Genomic DNA, 8,707 nt, shown 5'->3' with positions numbered 1-8,707 from the left:
TGATTACAAAAGGTGCTTAAATGTTCTCAACCTGTAACATTTTTATGTCCAAATCCCCCCCCCCCCCCTCCCCCCCAAAAAAAATAATAATCTTGCGCATCGCCCACGTGTTGTTTACTAAGTGGCAAACACATCCTTTTCATCATGTTTATGCTTTTTCTACGTACAAATAATGCTTTAACCTTTTTCCAGGGTTTGTACATCATTTTTAAAATACCCTTCTAGATTCTCCTTTCATTCATTTCTACAGATTGTCCTTGGATTTCTAAGGCCAGTTTTATACAATTTCAGCTCGCTCTATGTTAAAAAAGAACCATGTTCTAAAAAGATTTAATAGGAATCTTTCCTTTTCAGGTCTAATAGCGCTTTGTGCTCTTTTACGTTAACATAAACTAACATGTAATCAAACTTCAGTTCTTTTTTTAAAGATATGAAATGTAGGCCTACACTAGTTTTTAGATCTTCGAACAGCCGATCGACGAAGTGTTGAGGAAATGTTTTTGTTTTCCATCCCTCCACTCAAACCAATGACCCATGTTTGATCTTAACCCGATTTTCAAAACTATCTAGTAGTCGACTTGGCAAAATATTTCATGTCATCATGACGACAAACTCATTGTACTACTAAGAACTGGACATAACCTTATAAGTTATTGGATCGTGTGAAGTTACCTTGCACAAACTGGCAACGAAGTTTATTTCCTCCTTGCTGTGGATAGACACAAGATCAGGTTGACCTTTGAACTTGTCAATGTTCCTGCAGTTCGTCACGGCTTGATTGAAGTTGACCTTCTCATCATAATAACGATAACAATTACCCTGGAAAAACATCCAACGCCCAGGACATAAGAAGGTTATCTTGCAAATGTAGGTGAGGGTTTTGGAACAGAAAAAATCGTTCCACGTACCCGGCGAAATATATTGCTGGTTCGTTGTTTTCATAATGGAGCCGATCAAGGATTTGGACTCACTAGAATTGATAAGATATGCCCTCTTCCAAATATGAGCACAGTCTTCTGTACAATTCGGGAAATGACAGTTATGGGCATTATTCGGTTCTAACGGAAACCATGCAGTGTAGTTCACCTGCGTTCCATCCGACCATTCGAAAGGACCATCTTGGTTTGGTCGATAGAGTCCAATCCATCGATGCTCATCTGAGCAATTCTAGAAAATTACAGAGATGTACACAATGTTTGATACAGGATTTCTTAGGTAAGGAAACCAAAAGACGGTAAATTACTAATACGTCAACTGCCAACTCGTCCACTCACTACAAGATATACTTTCATTTATACCTATTTCACACTGGCCTCTTCATTTTCCCTGGCGAACTTCTCCGGCACGCATTCATCACTTGCCTGGCGTAGAAAAAAAATGTACCCTATCGCACTGACATCTCTTCCCCGACGAAGTTCACCGGGGAAAAGCGCACTATGAAAGTGGGTATGAGTCTAATGGCATTCCGTCCATCAACATTTCGTCTAACAACCATTTGGTCCAACCATCACTTCGTCTAATTACCATTTCGTCTATGACCATTTCGTCTCATAACCAGTTTCATTTCATTTTAATCTATTTTGCACAATTAATACGTAGTCCAATAAAACCAAGTGGTTTATGGAGTAATGGCTATTGAACCAACTGGTTATTAGACGAAATGGTGAGTGGACGAATTGGCAGTTGGAACATGTGGATAGTGGACGAACTGATGGTAGACCAAATGATAGTAGACGAGTTGGCAATTGGAGGAATTAACATTTTGACCAACTGGAAATAAACCTATAAAGACGAGTCGGGACGGACCCACGTATTTTTCAAAACATTTTCTGACAAATATCATAAACACGGGGCTTAAAGAATGATCATTAAACCAGGGTCCCGTCTTAGTAAGAGTTGCGATTGACCCAATTGATCACAACTATCAACAGCCAGCAAGCAACATCAACATCTAAAATGCATGTTAAAAATATTTTATAAGTATGATATATGCATACATTCATCAATCTCTTGAAAATTTTGTGTGGTTCCTTTTATTTACTAAGGAAAATGTGCAAATACCCTGTAGAAAAAATGGTATGGATGAGTTTCCATACAGTTTAGATTAAATGTATCATTCGTAACTCTTTGTACACTCTAAACATGGCTGCTAAAAAAGGATATTGGGTAAAAGTGCTTCATGAGGGTAATTATGTGTCTAAATCAACAGTGGGCTTTTTGGGGCGGGGCATTTTTATTTATCCAGTGTGGTGAAAATTTTGCTCATTCTAAAGTAATTGCTTCTTATTGTTTAACTTTACTGGACAATATGATTCCCACATTGGGTAAAATACTTCCCCATATTGGTTGGACATTACCCTCGTGGTGGTAAATATTTTTTTTAAATGTAAGACGGGACCCAAAAGAAAGGTGTTCATTTTTCTTTTTTTTTCTTATTTCCAACAAAAAATTACAATTCATGCATATATCAATATATTTAACAATTAAAGTAAAACAATGCATCAAATGTAAAATTACACTTATAAATCATAAGTGAAGCTAATTATTAGTACTCATTGCCGTCCAAAAAAATATATATCGATTAATTCGCAAATCAGAGGACGTTTCTTCTAAAATTTCAGACCAGCATAAAATAATTAAAGGGTTGGTCCAGGCTGAAAGTATTTATAAATTAATAAATGGAGTAGAATTCACTGAGCAAAATGCTGAAAATTTCATCAAAATCGGACAACAAACAGCAAAGTTATTGAATTTTAAAGTTTAGTAATATTTTGTAAAAACAGTCGTCATGAATATTCATTAGGAGGGCTGATGATGTCACGTCTCCACTTGTTCTTTTGTATTTTATCATATGAAATTAGGATTATTCAAATTTTTTCCTCCAAGAACTAGAAAAATTGGATTGACAACTGATTTAATGCATTGGATATTTATTGCTGCAACTTATTTCATTATATGGGAGACATTTTATTCACACAAGTATTGATATATTCATATTCCACAATGATCAAAGTACATTTCGTAATCATGTTTACAATGAAAAAAAATGCATAACATATGCAGGATTGAAACGTAGCAATGAAATTAAAAAAGTGGAGGGGCCTACTAAAAAGCAGAGCTTGTAAAATGTAGACCCCCTATCAAAACTTTATACAAGGGTAATATGATACAAATAGAGTAAAATAATCAGCAAAATTTTATAAAATTATATAGATATAAACACTGTAACACAAATGTATTTACACTATATACAAAATTAAATATTGACTTTAAAAAATATTCAAAACTACCGTGGATAAGTATGAAGTTCACAAATATTAGATTGAATCAATAAGAATTCAGGAGAAATTTTTTGATGAGTAATTTAAATCGTATAAGACTAGCTGCCTCTTTCATTTCTCTGTCCAGAGAATTCCAGAGTTTTGGTCCTGTGAAAAATACAGTTTTGCTAGAAAATACTGTTTTACTTTTAGGTAAGTGATAGTCATTTGATTGTCTCGTATTATATGAATGTAAAGTATTATTTCTCATAAATTTCTTTTGTAGGACATTAGGTACACTATTTCTATCTAGCTGATACATGAATTGGAATAGTTGCAAGCGGTACAGGTCATTGATTTTAAGGATACGTTTCTGACGAAACAATTCATCCGTATGAGCTCTAAAGGACATATTGCATATTATTCTCAGTACTTTTTTCTGAAGTAACAAGACTTTATTTAGTCTCGTTTGAGAGGCATTACCCCATGCCAGAATTCCATAATTAAGATATGGTAGAATTAATGCACAATACAACATGGATAGCGCCTGTGCTGGTAGAACGTATTTAAGCTTATTGATGACTCCAATATTTCTTGACACAGTTTTGCAAGTATTGTTGATATGAGCATTCCACGTAAGCTTGTTATCAATAGTTAGACCTAAAAATTTTGTTGTTTGCACTTCTTTGATTTCAGTATTATCTAAAAGTATTTGATGCGGTAGATGTTTCAATGAATGACTAAAAAGCATATAATTAGTTTTTTGCAGATTCAGTGACAATTTGTTGGCTTTAATCCAGTTTGTTACTTTTTTAAATTCTGTATTCATAGTGCTCACAAGTACATGTGGATCATGGTGTGTATAGAAAATATTGGAATCATCAGCAAAGAGAATAAATGAGAGAACATGAGATGAATTTTTCATATCATTAACATAAAGTATAAATAACAAGGGGCCAAGAATACTACCTTGTGGAATTCCACAGGAAACTGGCCTTGTTGGAGATTCTGATTCATTTACTGTAACAAACTGAATTCTATCAGTAAGATAACTCCTAAACCATTGTAAAGCTGTCCCTCTGATACCGTAATTTGATAGCTTACATAACAGTATTTCATGATCTATTGTGTCAAACGCTTTTGAGAAGTCAAGGAATAATCCTACAGTATGATCAGAATTATCAAAAGAAGTAGATATTTTATTTATTAATGTCAATATAGCATGAGTTGTATTATGTTTTTCTCTAAAACCAAATTGATTATCACATATAATACTATATTTCTTAAGGAAAGCAACTGTCCTTTTATAAATGATCCTTTCAAGATTTTTTGAGAACGAAGTTAACAAAGATATTGGTCGATAATTACCAGTAATTAATTGGTCCCCCTTCTTGAAAATGGGTATAACTTTAGCTATTTTCATCTTCTTTGGAACCTGGCCAAGCTGCAATGATAAATTAAATATATGAAGCAGGGGATCAGCAAGGGAATGTATAATGTTTTTCAATACTTTATTTGTAATGCCATCATATCCGGGTGTCTTTCCTGCTTTCAAATTAAATACAATCTCAAGTAATTCTTCTCTATGAACTGGAGTAAGAAATATTGAATTATCATTTTGTTTGTCCAAAAAGTCCTTAAACGAATTTTCTACAGGGATAATATTTCCAGCTAACTTTGGTCCAATTTGAGAGAAATATGAATTAAATTCATTTGCTATAGAATGAGTATCTTCAACCATATTTCCATCTACACATAATTTATTAACAGCACTAGATTTGTTAATTTTGTTTAGAGCCCCATTTATTGTTTTCCATGTATTTTTAAGGTCGTTTTTATATGATTGTAATTTTTCTGAATCAAACCTCTTTTTTGCTATTCGGAGAGTAGTTGTTAAGGTATTTTTATAAGACGTGTATCTATTCCGTGAAACATCATTTGGATTTGATATATAAGAAACATACAGATTATTTTTCCGATTGATAGACCTTAATATCATTTTTGAAACCCATGGTAGTTTTGGAACACGTTTATAGTCGTAATTTCGATATTTCTTTAAAGGAACACAAGAATCTAAGCAATCATTGAAATATTTCTAAAATATGTCAAATGAGTCATCGACATTCTCTTTCGAGTTATAAACGTCAGACCAATCAACAGAGCTTAAATCTTCTTGGAGGCGTTCAATATTTTTGTCACTAAAGTTGCGACAGATCCTATATTTCTTTTCCATTTTTGCGAGTGATTGCATTGTTTGGATATGGGTAAAAATAAGAAAATGATCGGATATGTCTGTCGTTACAATGCCAGCTTTCGGAAGAGGGTGAGAGTTACAGAATATATTATCTATAAGCGTAGCAGAATGATCAGTAATACGGGTTGGTCTAGAAATAATCGGCAAAAAAGTAGAAGTTAACATTAATTCAAGGAAATCGTTTGTTGCAGAGTGATTACTGGTCAAGAGATTAATATTGAAATCACCAGTGATGATACAATCGTTATTTATCAATTCTCCGTTTTGCAAAAGTTCATTAGTAGCAAGTAAAAAATCTTCTATACAAGAAGTTTGAGGAGGTCTGTAGATGACACCTATTAGAGTTTTCTTATCTTTTTGAAGTTTTACTTCTACAAATAAGGATTCGATGATATCATTCATATATTCAAATTCATGTCTAATTGCATAATCAAATGAAGACGGAATATATAATGCTAGTCCACCTCCAATTTTATTTTTCCTATTGTTTATAACAATATCATAATTCGGGATGGTGCATAAGGAATTCGGTGTTTCCGTGAACCAAGTTTCAGTAAGAGCAATGATTGGGGGATTGGCAAACTGTGTATTTTCTAATAATAATCGTAATTTCTCGAAGTTTTGGTTAGCGCTTCTTATATTCAAATGCAAAATAAAAACATCATCTTCTCCAATCAATTTAGCATAGTCTTTGAATGAATTTTCTGTATAATATGGAGAAGAGGAAAGATTGTATGCTTTATCATGAATATCGAATTCAACTTGAAGTTCATCAAAATTATTTGTAAGAATATCAGTAGAAAATCTATCAAATGGAGTATGATGATTTGAGATAATGTTGCTTTTATCCTGACTTGGATGATTTAGTAATAAGAAATCATCATTATTCAGATGATAAAATGGGAAATCACGCATATTATTCACCATTATGAAATATAATATATTGCCATTTTAAATCAAAATCTTTGTAAGCTGAGCATATAAAGCATATTTTAGATTTGATACCGTCATGACCCCAAATTCGAGTTTGAAAAATACTGCAGTTGTAATAGTTAACAAAATAAAGATTATTTGATACAATTATTAATGGTCGATGAAGAATATTTGCACACAAAAATAAGTAAAATGACCTCCATGAAATGTCTGGTATTGAAACATTATTGAAAGGGCAGTGAAAGAATGCAAAATATACCACGGAAAATAACACAATTATTGATCGATGCGAAAAGTTTTGTGACGTGAATTTCATAAGAAATAAAAAGAATACTGGAAAATACTACTAAGTATGAAATAATGAAAAAAAATATGATTTTATGTAATAACATAAGAAAACAGAAAGTGGAGATGAGACATCATCAGCTCGCCTAATGAATATTTGTGACTGTTTTCACAAAATATTGCTAAACTTTAAACTTCAATAACTTATTTGTTATCCGATTTTGATGAAATTTTCAGCGTTTTGCTCAGTGAATTCTACTCTGTGTATTAAGCTATAAGTATTTTCAGCCTGGACCAGCACCCCTTTAAGGGACTAACACTTTTCTTTTACCATTTTAACAGTTGAACACTTTGACTGGGTGAGGGCACTGGAACCATATATGAAATTAAACACTACGTGACAAATTTATTATTAATAAAAATAATCATGAGTTTTCATAAGAACAAGCGCAACAATGGCACATGACAACATCCCATCTTTTTTGCAAATATGAAATACTATATATATATATATATATATATATATATATATATATATATATATATATATGTATGTATATGTATGTATACAGTGCGTCCCAGAAAAAACGAAACCGAGATTTAGCGATCATTTATCATTACTTAATCATAAATAAAATAGACAAATGACCTACCAATTTAAAGCGTAGAATCTCCTCTTTCATCTGATATTACTTAGATTATTTCTCATTCACGCATGAGTGAGCAAATGCAATTTGAAGAAAGGATATCAAAAACTCATTTGGCGGGGGGTATCTGGGTTTCAAAACGAAAACCACATTTTTGAAAAGTTCAATATCTCTTCTTTAATTTGATACCTAAATTACAGAAAATGGTCCCGAAATAACAAAGTTCTGGTCATTTGAAATAAGGCTTGAATTTCAATAATTTCATAAAATGAAGAGGTTCTCCAGGCTGGCTTTCAAACTCTCGACACTCTGTTTTGTTGACGATCAGCCATGCATTAAATCTTTTGTTCACCATGCGAAAGCTTCTGTGGGAAACCGGTGAAAACACGTTTATCTCATGAAATTATGGAAATACAAGCCTTATTTCAAATGACCAGAACTTTTTTATTTCTTGACCATTTTCTGTAATTTTGGTACCAAATTAAAGAGCAGATATTGAACTTTTCAGAAATGTGGTTTTCTTTTTGAAACCCAGATACCCCCCGCCAAATGAGTTTTTTTGTATCCTTTCTTCAAATTGTTTTTGCTCACTCATGCGTGAATAAGAAATAATCTGAGTAATATCAGATGAAAGAGGAGATTCTAAGCTTTAAATTGGTAGGTCATTTGTCTATTCTATTTATGATTAAGTTATGATAAATGATCGCTAAATCTCGGTTTCGTTTATTCTGGGACGCACTGTATATATATATATATACAGTGCGTAAAGTGAGTAAAATTTACACTTTGAAAAAGCCCTTGAAATTAAAAAATATACAACCCTTGGGTAATTTTTTTTCACATATAATTACGGGTTTGGGTCTCATCTATCCAATGAAAGTAAAAGTTTTGACAGAATGTTACACTTGAGTGAGCACGGTCCATTTTTGTAAAGCTCGCAGAAATCTGTTTGCGCAAAAATGCTTGTTTTCATGCTGTGTCAAGTGGAAGGGCGAAATCAAACTAACCCTGCGAAGTATTTCTCATAAATTTCCTTAGCACTTTTAGCCAATTGAAATAAAATGGATACATTCAAGCATTTTCTAACAATTTTGCCGCCCAAATTTGAAATTCAACACTCAGTAAGCACAACCTTTACCCCTTTTTTGCCAGCTAGATCTGAGGACATAACTGAATCTGAACAAAATTTTATATCAGACATCTCCAGCATTTTGAGTTTTTATCATTTAAAGTTGGTTTACATTTCATTTTTAATTTAATACTTGTTTCTCCACACTTTTCCGAAGCTTGGCAATGCGTAACAAAATGAAAATCAAGCCTAAGCCATT

The sequence above is a fragment of the Lytechinus variegatus genome, chromosome 17 (assembly GCF_018143015.1).
Source record: "Lytechinus variegatus isolate NC3 chromosome 17, Lvar_3.0, whole genome shotgun sequence".
In the NCBI taxonomy this organism is placed as follows: domain Eukaryota; kingdom Metazoa; phylum Echinodermata; class Echinoidea; order Temnopleuroida; family Toxopneustidae; genus Lytechinus; species Lytechinus variegatus.
Note: the sequence above shows the minus strand (reverse complement) of the source record.